The 11,760-nt window shown below is 34.7% G+C and overlaps 1 pseudogene; it reads left to right on the top strand.

The window, feature by feature from the left end:
• The first annotated feature begins 444 nt into the window (after positions 1 to 444).
• LOC138316718 (uncharacterized protein MCAP_0864-like) lies at positions 445 to 2,346 on the top strand (annotated as a pseudogene).
• The last annotated feature ends 9,414 nt before the right edge of the window (positions 2,347 to 11,760 follow it).

Below are 11,760 nucleotides of genomic sequence, written 5' to 3'. Positions count from 1 at the left end.
GCTTAGGCCTAATGTTGTAAGTAGCCTAGGTGGTATTTTAAAAATAATTATCAAACGTATTCACTATTCAATGGCTTCAGACGCATAATGAATGTCATTCGATTATTTCCTACTCTCCTACCTTGTTTATATTGAAACTTTAAAGGCTTAAACTGTAGTCATCAGCTGGAAGTCATCATCATCTTTGTTAAAATCCGAAACAATCAACGTCGTCTGTCACATTTTGTGGTTACGCTTCAAACTCAGGTCATCAACTTTTACTTCCGGTGTCAATCGCGACGGTCGCTATTGTTTATCGCTCCGAGTGAGCGAGGCCATTTTTTACTTCTAAACCATTATAATTGTATAAGTTTTATGATATTTGTTGTTGAATAGGTTACTAGAACCATTTTCTAGTCCCACAAAGTAGCGATCTAGAACGTGAATCATCCAAAATTCGCGATCATGCCTACTGGACCAGATGTAAACAAATCCGACGTCGCGGACAACGGCTTGCGGAAGAGTAATCGAACGTCAAATACAAGGGGAGCAAAGGAAAAATCTATATCAACTGGAGGATCTTTCACTGCTCCATGGACAGAAGAGCCATAGACTTGTTCAGTTTGCAACAAACTGTACACAGATAAGGACTCTAAACTATTAGAATGTCAGCGCTGCGAAGGCCATTTCTGCACTAAATGCTTGGACAAGGGAGACAATGAGTACGCTGTACTCTCAAAGTCGAATGCTATGTGGTTCTGCGCTCCATGCAGAGTCCATATAGAAGAGAATATTAACAATGAAAAAATGATTGAGCAGAAATGCAAAGAAATAATGAACGAGTTTGAAATAAGGATCACGCAAATTGAATCTGAACTCAAGAACAAATGTGATGAAAACAAAGTGAGGGACATTATAAAGGAGGAAATGGCAACTGGAGTAAATAGAGAAACACAGTCTCTATCGACAGAAGCCCCCAAAACCACCACCAACACCCAAGAAGTTCTATCAGAACTAGAAGATAGAAAGAAAAGGGAAAATAACATCATCTGTTTTGGAATTGAAGAACAAACAAGCAATGAGGGAAGCGAAAGAAAAAGAAAGGATGAGAAAACGATACGTGATATCTTGTCAGCTTGCAAACTTAACAAGGAACTGCTTGACAGTATCAATAAAGTGGCACGTCTAGGGAAAATTAAGAAGCCTGAAAGCGATGCCAAAGAAAATGAAGATGCAAAACCAAGGCCAATATTGGTTTAATTTGGATCAACAGAGGATAAAAAACTCTTCTTTAAAAACATAAGGGAGCTGCAAACAACTAAGGAATACAAATCAGGATCAGCAACGACCTCACGAAAACTGAAAGGGAAAATGAAGCAAAACTAAGAGACGATGCAAATCGCATGAACACAGAGAAATCTCAGTCGGGGAAATATGTATTTCGAGTAAGGGGCCCACCTTGGGACAGAAAAATCGTCCGACATAATAGGAGTTACAGAGATGTATCCAAAAAACTGTAAATATCTACCTAACAGAACAGAATTTCATATCCCAGGGTATGACTTATTTATGAATGAAAATGCATTACATTGTCATAGAGGGGTTGGTATATACACAAAGGAAACACTGAAAGGAGTAGAAGTAAACATAGGAAATACATTCAAGGAAAGCGTATGGGTGAAAATCAATCTTGCTGATAAAAACTGCTTACAGATAGGATGTCTGTATAAAAGTCCGAATTCGAGTCCTGAAAACGTAGAGGAGCTAAACAAGCTCATTACATCTGTATCATCTGACCCAGAGTACAGTCATCTGTTATTAGTTGGCGATATCAACATGCCGAAAATTAATTTGAATACCTGGTCGTCAAACCACGACTCAAAAAACTCAAAACCTCGCCCCTACAAAGGAGATCAAAAAGATAGGACACCATTAAAAGAGGTAATTTTGAAGAAGATTAGGAAAAAACATAGAGCATGGCAACGGTATATGGAAACCAGAACCGAAGAAAGAAGAATCGCAAGAATCAGGAACCAGCTTAAGTGGGAGATAAAAAAACCCAAACGAGAGTTAGAAAGAAAAATAGCAGAAGACATCATAGAACAACCTAAGAAATTTTGGAAATATGTCAACTCAAAAAGAAAAGTTAAAACAGGCATTTACGACCTCAAGGGCCTAGATGGAGATATCCAGAAAATTGCTGTGAGAGACAAGGACAAAGCAGAAGTACTTGCTAATTTTTTAGTTGTGTTTTTACCCAAGAACCACCAGGAGGCTTACCAGACTTCCAAGAAAGAGGCATTAGTTATCAATTTGAGGAAATTAACTGCACGCCAGAAGCAATTGAAAAATTGTTTTGTGATTTAAATGGAAATAAATCCCAAGGACCGGATATGATGCATCCTAAAACCCTCAAGGAACTACGCAAGCAAATAAGTAACCCTCTAGCAGAAATTTTTAACAGATCATTCCAGGAAGGCAAACTACCAGAAGCTTGGAAAGAGGCGAATATAACAGCAATTTTCAAAAAGGGCTCAAAATCTGAGGCAGAAAACTACAGGCCAGTCAGTCTTACAAGTATTATTGGGAAAACACTGGAGAAATTAGTAAGAAATAGCATTGTAAATCACATGGACAAAAATAATCTTTTAAGTAATAAACAATTTGGTTTTATAAATGGGAGATCTACGCAAATTCCGCTACTAATGATTTTGGAAGAATGGACAAAAATAATTGACAACGGTGGTCAACTGGATGTAATTTACATGGACTTCATGAAAGCGTTTGATAAAGTCCCACACCGTCGTCTAATAAAGAAACTTAAAGGATATGGAGTGAGTGATAGGGCTACTAACTGGATAGCAAATTTTCTTAGCAATATATGCCAAAAGGTCATTGTAAATGGAGAAACATCAAATATGTATCCTGTATTAAGCGGCATACCCCAGGGAAGCGTCCTTGGACCAATTTTATTTGTACTCTACATTAATGATTTACTTGAAAATACAGAATCCCAGTCGCCACTTTTTGCAGACGATACAAAATTATACATAGAAATCAGAAGCATAGATGATAAAAACATTTTGCAAAGTGACTTGATCAATCTTGAAAAATGGTCTGAAAAGTGGATACTTAAATTTCATCCAAATAAATGTAAAGTCCTTGCGATTAAATCTAAAGAAAAGAGAGTATATAGTATGTCTTGAACAACAGGCGAGCAATTAGATCTTGATAATATTACATCAGAAAAGGATATTGGAGTAACAGTGGATGAAGATTTAAATTTTAGAACACACATCCAATTAGGAGTAAATAAAGCAAACAGCATTTTAGGACTGAAAAGAAGAACCTTTACCTTCCTGGATGAAAAAAATGTTTAAACTACTGTTTAAAGGGACAATTCAGTCTAAGAGTACATTAAAATTTGTACATATATTGGAAAAAATCCAGTTCCAATGGAAATTAGCTCAGTCGGTTCTACTGTAATATGCCAGAACAGCCCGTGGTGGTGAAATGCACGTGTGAAATGTTCAAACTCGCTCGCTGTCCGCCATTACACATTGTGGTCGAACATCTTGTATGCCGAACCCTGTCCCTTGCTCGTAGAGTAATGCAACTTTCGTCTAGAACTGCTCAAATCGCTCTGACAGTAGTGTGTTTACCTTATTAGACGAATTATCTTGCCTCAAAATCATTTTATCACCTCCTCAGTGGTTATGTAGTTCATTTGTTTAACGTGCGTGACTTTGGCTCGGGTATGAGTACATCGTACATTTGTACCTGCTAAATCGTATTGATCAATGATTTGTATTTACGACGGTATCAATTAAAATACTAAACATTGACGTGGAATTTGTCAATATTTTATGTTATATGTTTCATAAGAAATGTAGAACAATACATTTATGCCATAGTTTGCTTCTTGATTATGTAAAAGAATTAACTTGAGCGAATTGTCTCTTTAAGGCTCTCGTGAGACCCCACCTGGAATATGCCTCAAGTGTGTGGAGTCCCTATATAATAAAGGACATAGATCTTATTGAGAACGTCCAACGAAGAGCTACAAAGCTTATACCAGGCTTTAAAGACTTGCCATACCCAGAGCGTCTACAGAGACTAAATCTGTCTACCATAGAACATCGAAGGAAAAGAGGGGACCTGATAAATGTTTTCAAAATCCTGAAAAATATTTATGATGAGCGCGTCACATCGTCTATTTTCCAAATGGATACCAACAGCAGGACAAGAGGACACTTCTTAAAAATATTCAAAAAACGATGTAACACTGATATTCGAAAACATTTCTTCAGTTTTCGAGTTGTAGATACCCGGAACAATTTACCCCAGCATGTTATAGATGCAACAGATGTCAAAAAATTCTTTTAGACAATCATTGGAGAAACTGTTAAAAAACATTTTAACTTTAATATATGCTTATTAAGGATGTATTCCTCTGAGAAGTCAAAATTTTCTTGTATTAAACTTTTTTTCTCATATAAATTTTTGGAAAGAGGAGTTCATACCATGAAAGAAAATGGAAGAAAAAACATATGTCCGTGTGCTCGTTTTTGAGTTATTGTCACTCAAAGATACCAAAATGACAAACTAGTGGATTTTATTGGAATTTCGCCGTTTTGACCACATACACTAGAATTTAAAGCCATAATTTCCTAATGAGGTGTTTGATATATATGGATGTTTGTAGAATTTATTTTCCAGTAGTCTTCATTAAAGATATATCAGTTATGATTAATAAGAGTCATATTTTTTCTCAAAATAACAACATATGCTACCCCTACCCCTTAATTTTGAGCTCCAAAATGCACCATTTTCAGCCATTTTTGTCAAATTTAATACTTTATAGAAAAAGTTCTGGTATTAAACTTTTGTCAATAGTTTGCATATCAATAGGGAACGGGTTGTTCTTTCTAAATCAGGCAGAAAAATGGGGGGTCCGTGTGCTTACTTTTTTGCCCCATTTAAATATATGTTATTTTTCAATATTTTTGACTAAAAAATAAAAGTGCTCAAATTACCATTAAATGTAAAAATAAAGTGACAAAAGTGTATCATTTCACACATTAATGTTCAATATTTTAATTAACATGAACCCAGTGAAGATTTACAGCAAAAATTAACTCGTTACAACTGAAAATGCTGACGCGGTGATGATTTAAGTAAAAACAATTTAAGTAAAAAATGGGAAAACGATGGCTCTTCTCAAAGCCAAAAAAGACACAATTTCAAAATGGCCGCCAAATGGGCCATTTCTAAAAATCGCTGTGTAAAAAAATCTACTAAAAATAGAAATGTAATTTTTTGACAAAATTTGCTACAGACCACATGCTACAGATATTGATAAATCGTATTTGAAAATCTCATAACGTTTATGATCTATGTCGAAACGAGACTTTAACGGGACTGAAACCACAGAAGAATACATCCTTAACTCAAATGAACATTAAATTACATGTATATATTATATGTATACTTTATACTCTACATATAGCGATCAGAAGAATATGGATGCAAAGAACACTTATAATTACACTAGAAGTAGTAATCATTGTATCATTGAATTCATGTAATATTGATATGGTATTTAAAAAAAAATCAAAGCGTTTGTTTCAAAGCGCCAGGAACACAAAGCGTTTTGGTAACGTAGACGATAACGTTATCTAAAATTAATCATGCAATATACTTTTTCAATAAGCTACTTCCGGAAAAATCGTGCAATATAGTTTTTATATCGGTGATCACGTGGCGTGTTTTTGACCAATGAGAAGTGACAAAAAAATCCAGAAAAGTAATAAATAGGTTTATGTACACACATATTGTATTGTTTGAATTACATGATATGCCAGGCAGTGCATAAATAAATATCTTGATTTAGTGATATTTTGACATAGTCATAGCTAACATTTCCATGGATGTTTTTTATAGTGTATTAATGTTAAATACTGAATGAAAAAAAAAACAATAAAAAAATAAGATGATATCCCATGATTCCATGAAGCCATTTTTAGATCGTTTATCAGCGATACTGTTAAAATGTGTATATATGCAGATAACGAAGGTATTACATTCGAGTCGGGTTTTGGATAACATAATCAAAAATTCCTGATATAATATTCATGTATATGAGGCTCCAAACACCGCACATATACAACGTACGTGGGTTATTATGTACATTTTATTGTGTACAATTATGCAGAAATCGCGCATTTATCTATACGACAGGTACGTCAATATATGCTTGGTATAAATCCCTATTTTCAAGCGTATTCCAAACTCATATCTGAGATTGAGAATATAATAATGTTAAATAGGTAGATCTCTTGGACATGTACAAAGGTATTTGTGTCTTCAAAATCGATATTTACAAACAGACAGTTTATATTAGATGGCAGACACCGCAAATCGCCACTCTATCTTATGCGAGTACAGTACGCCCCGTTGTCCTCGTGACGTCACAGGTCAGGGGTCCCGAATCGGGTTTAATGGCTTGGGGCTTCAGGTGTGTTCTAGAGAAAAGTCGCATTTTCTCTAATACCGTAATCGCTATGAAACTCGTACTTTCTCCATTCTAAATTTTGATGACGCATTTATCAAGCCTTATATAACAAACCATTCCGTGTACACTTTAACGCCTGTCCGTCTGCCCGTAACAGGCAACTTTAGAGTCGGGCAGACAACCTTTTCCATGTACCTGGTCCTTTGACCGGCAATTATTGATCCAGTTAGAGGATACATAAAACAAAAATGTAGCAGTGGAGTTGTAGAATGGTTGAAGATCAAACTGTACAAAACAAAATATGCTGGTTTTCAGTCAACTTTGTTGAGAGCGCAAGATACTAATCCGGATATGCGGAAATATTTTGTTAGTAAAACTATTAATATGCTTGTGAATTGTAGTTATACAAGGTAATTTTGTAAGGACCAATAAGTTTCAGTCAGGACCAATAACTTTCAGTCAGGACCAGTAACTTTTAGAGCCAGTCGGTCCTTAGGACCAGCAGGAAAAAAATCCTTAAGGGAGAACACTGGTAATAGTGTAAATTAAGTAACTTTTGTGACTGAAGAAAACTACTTATTCGTCTGTTCCTGTTTTGATAGAGAAAAATACCATTCGTCAGTGGTGGAGCATCTTTCGAGATAAAAAGTAAAGTGTCTGTCGAATATATATCAATGGTTTAGGAGATACATCATGTTATTCATTGGTTTCTTTTATATTTGTTCTGATTCGCTCACAGTCAATAGACAACCATTCCATAAAGTTTGGTGATAATGGTCAGAATAAACGACTTGTAACATTGTTGTTTGTTATGCAATAGCCAATATGAACAATCATCATAACCAATTATTACCAAAACGATTCTATTCCTTTGTTCCGGTTCAATCAGCTTTGCCCATGTATCCATTTCCAGAGATATGGTAAATTGATTATATTGTTTGTTCAGCTTCCGAACAAACACTGAAAAACACCTCAATGGAGACTAAATTACGTCATAATCTGCGACATTCGTAAACCTCATATTCAATTAATAATTCGACTGTTCAAAATTATGTCAGTTCATTATATATATCTAGGTGACTACTGTAAGCGTACATTGTATTATATATATCTAGGTGACTACTGTAAGCGTACTTCGTGATTTACATTTCAAAACAAGTTTACGAAGATTACAATTCCCGAATTGAAAAAAGAAAGAATGGAAATTCCTATCAATAAATAAGATATATATGGTATTTCGCGGAAATACATTTTCACGAATTTACTTGTATCGCGAAATTCGCGACAATTCATCGAGCGGGAAAGAAAGTTGCTTTATAGTATATTTTCCTTTTGATACGACTGATGTTACCGTTGTCACACAGTCTTCCTATTTTTAACAATATTTCACACACATATATGTGTGTGTGTTTATGTGTGTAAATTTTAATCTTTATTTTGTAAATTGAATTACGGCTTTTTATATATTGAAAATCATCTTCTACCAATGTAACAGCAAATATCGCCACAATTTCAATATTTATCCTGACAGCACCATGCCTGAACGGAATTACAATGTGAGTTGGCCCGACTCAGCACACCAAGGACTCTTTGGACCTTTACAAATTAAATTCTCGACAGGTGATTCTAATCAAGATAATGTGACATCTTAATGGAATCCATTCATATCCTGTCAATTCTGTTTCCAGTAACAAAGGGACATCACATTATACATGTTATCGTTCCTAGATAAGCCGATTCCTATTCGCATGAAAACGGCACATCGCAAGCATATCAAAGTATCGAATAGGGCCATAAGAAAATGACAATTTTAGTCCGAGTTCATGAATTTTAAGTGATAAAGACCGTAATTTTGAGAGGAGTAGGCGTCAAATGCATTGTCATAATCACTGGTGTTTTAAGTATATGTTTGACATCTTTGATGGCATACTTCATTTAGACAACACTATAAAAAGGGCAAGATTGTCCCTGTTACAGAGGGACATAATATATCGCAGCCTCCCAAAACAGAAAAAGACATTCAAACACGAAACATGGGATGCCTTCCATTAGCTGCTAAAAGAGTCTAATCAACCAACAAACCAATATGGCTCAATTGCCACAATGCACAAAGGGCACTAGCCGAAGTTGGTAGGTTTCTCGGAATACTCCGTTTTTCGTCCACATTTTAAACCTTGTATACATGTTTGTACGTTTATAGAATAGATAACACAAACTATTGACTTTGAATACAGTATTTATTGACTTGTATTTGAAATATTCTTATAATATAATGAGGATAAAGTAGGATAATAATCCTCCAAGTAGATGTTGTTTTAATCAGATGGCATGCGAGGCGACTCGATACTCCATAATATGGCGAGATGAGGCTCCTACAGAATATTGATTAAGTTGTTTCACCAGGCGAAACAAAAGTGCTAAAAACACTTGTTAATGCCTATTTTGTTTACAGGTTGCTTTATATGTGATTAAAAATACAAATCCCTTGGGACCGAACACTGAAGGTAGCATATACGACTGATTGTTTGTTGCCTTAAAATTCATGCCTCATGATTAAATAATGATATTTTTGTGTGCGAACAGAGCACTACACCTATAATTACCACTCGCTCTCTAATCTGAGGAATGATTATTGAAATTCTAGTGATTGCCATTACCAGAAAAAAAATTCTTTCAAAACATAAAGTCAAATGTGTTGTCCGGCAGTGAACACCTTCCTTTGTAACAGGTTTTAGTGTATTTTATCGCATGTAGATTGAAACATTTCAGACAAATTTACAATTCTCAATAGTCGCTCTCATTTCTTTTCCGTTACGTTTGCTTAATGTTAATTACGGTGTAACATGATACCTTGTGTTTCTAATCTACATATATCATTACCCACAGAAACCAGAAACATATCACACATTTACATATCATATACAAAATTCCATTTTTCCCTTGATAATAATTTGCCTGATTGCTTTGTAAATTAACAATTAATTTAAATACACACGAGAAATGTTTTGTCTATTTTAATACGATTCCGATAGCCTTTGAAGTCTCCTGAGACTCAACCTTTCCCATGACTAGTGACAGCAAATCTAGCCCATATTTCCGTGTGCTTAATGATGTATTAAATTATTTTCGGTCGCACATGCACGTGGTATAGAGTTTGAGGGACCAAACTACACTAGCGATTCAGCGTTTTTACCTCCGAGTATTCAAAAATATTAACGCGATGAAGGTATTTTATGGTTCTTTAACATCATAATATTTGTAACTTCCAGATACATGGAGAAACAATGGCATAAAGACAGGTTTTATTCATTTACAACTTGCGTATATTAGTATGTGTTTTCTGAAAGAAGCGAAAGTACAACGACAATTAAAGTCTACAGGATAGCTATGTAGACTGTCCACTTGTGGACGTTGTATTTCAATTTTGAGTCATTGGGATCATTAAAGACATTAGGTCGTTGTCGATCTGCGTGTTTTTGTTTGAAACACTACGATAATTATAATAATTTTGTTCATACCGCCCTAAAGGTAGCACATGATATTTAAAGCCTTGATGTAGTCTTATTATGCACAATAATCTGAATGGTTTCAGAACATTTTGAAGTAATAAGAATTTTTCAACTTTTTGTGTGGGTGACTTTTAACCTAATTCAACTAACTACTCAACCATAGTTGACCCCTGAATCAGAACCATCCGTATAATGTCTGGTTATAAATATAACAGAAATTGAGAAAAGCTCATCAAACGGGCAACAATCCGTCAACGACAACGAAATGCCCTATAGATCAGATGATTAAACTTTAATCCGTGAACTCCCGCTATTTCTGTCATGGCTGGTGAGGATAATGGTAGGTGAACCTTCCTCCATTAAATGATGATAAACAACTCACTTTATATATCAAATCCATAACGTCAGGCAGCACGCCTCATTCTCTGAAAGTATTGCCTTGTTTAATCTGTAATAAAACCTCAGAATGTTTACAGAGTTCAGTGCGAATGCTGTAGGCTGTCTGAGAAAGGATATTTACATATAATACATTACCATTGTTTATTTTTAACAATGGATGTTTATAGGACACCCAAGGGACTTTACTGTCTAGCAGAAATTGTTTACATTTATCTCTAATAACAGCCGAGTGAGTATCGAATCGTAACATTTATTAGCAGAAATTGTTTACATTTATCTCTAATAACAGCCGAGTGAGTATCGAATCGTAACAATACATGCTAACTCTTTTTTCTCTTGACAAATATGATACATTTAACTTTTATAAACAAAATCATTTTGGACCCTTAAAAGGGTAAGCGTAATAAATATTATTTTCCTGTGTTTCCAGAAATAATTAATTACAAAAGCTTTTGATTAAGCGACCGCTGATTGTGGAATACGACACAATACAGATTACACAAACTGGAGGCCACTAAACACGCAATTTAGGAAGGTGAAATCCATGTTCAAAATAATTCGGAGATAAATTTCAATCAATCTCACATTGAAGAATGTTAAGTAGGTTATAACGTACCCTGAGACAATGATATATATCACTGGTATACCCAACATATCAAGTACTTTCACTATGATTAGAATTATGTTCTGTACGATGGACTTCTGTATTATCATAGTATTACCCTTATATATGTGACAGAGCTTATCTAAATCTCTGTATATCGTAAATATCATAAATGATTACATAACTTTTTGTCATGCTATTATTATTTCTGTTGTTTCAATCGACCGAAAATTTCAAGAGAAAGAGTCCCTCATACTGAAAATTCAGCATCATGAGAGATGGTAAAATAAGCAGTAGCTAAATGACCGGCCATAAAACAAAGTTCTGATTCAATATTAGGTAACCGAGTTCTTTGTTATTTATATACACTAGTATCAAATATCAATATCCATGGATAATTAAGTATTCGTCAGCGCCAATAATCGCTTGAAAGCGTTTATAAACTATCACTATGTCATGCTGTTATTTTGATCAGGGTGTGCCAATCTTATTGTTCTTGATATATTAATAATTCATAAAAGCTATCAATATGAACTTTTTTGTTTTGTTATACATAACTTCTAATCGCCATTAAAATAATTAGACTATACTTTAGCCTTTGTCTGTTTATGAATAACACAGAAACGTTTAGAAATATCCTTAATATATATGTTCATAAATGGCATTCAGTCTATTCATCATTCAACAATAACCTCAAACCCAGAAAGACTGCTCTGAACCTATTCATAACTAACTGATACACGATTGTCAAAACC

This window comes from Argopecten irradians, chromosome 2 (assembly GCF_041381155.1).
Source record: "Argopecten irradians isolate NY chromosome 2, Ai_NY, whole genome shotgun sequence".
Classification (NCBI taxonomy): Eukaryota; Metazoa; Mollusca; class Bivalvia; order Pectinida; family Pectinidae; genus Argopecten; species Argopecten irradians.
This window is presented reverse-complemented; position numbering and strand designations above follow the sequence as displayed.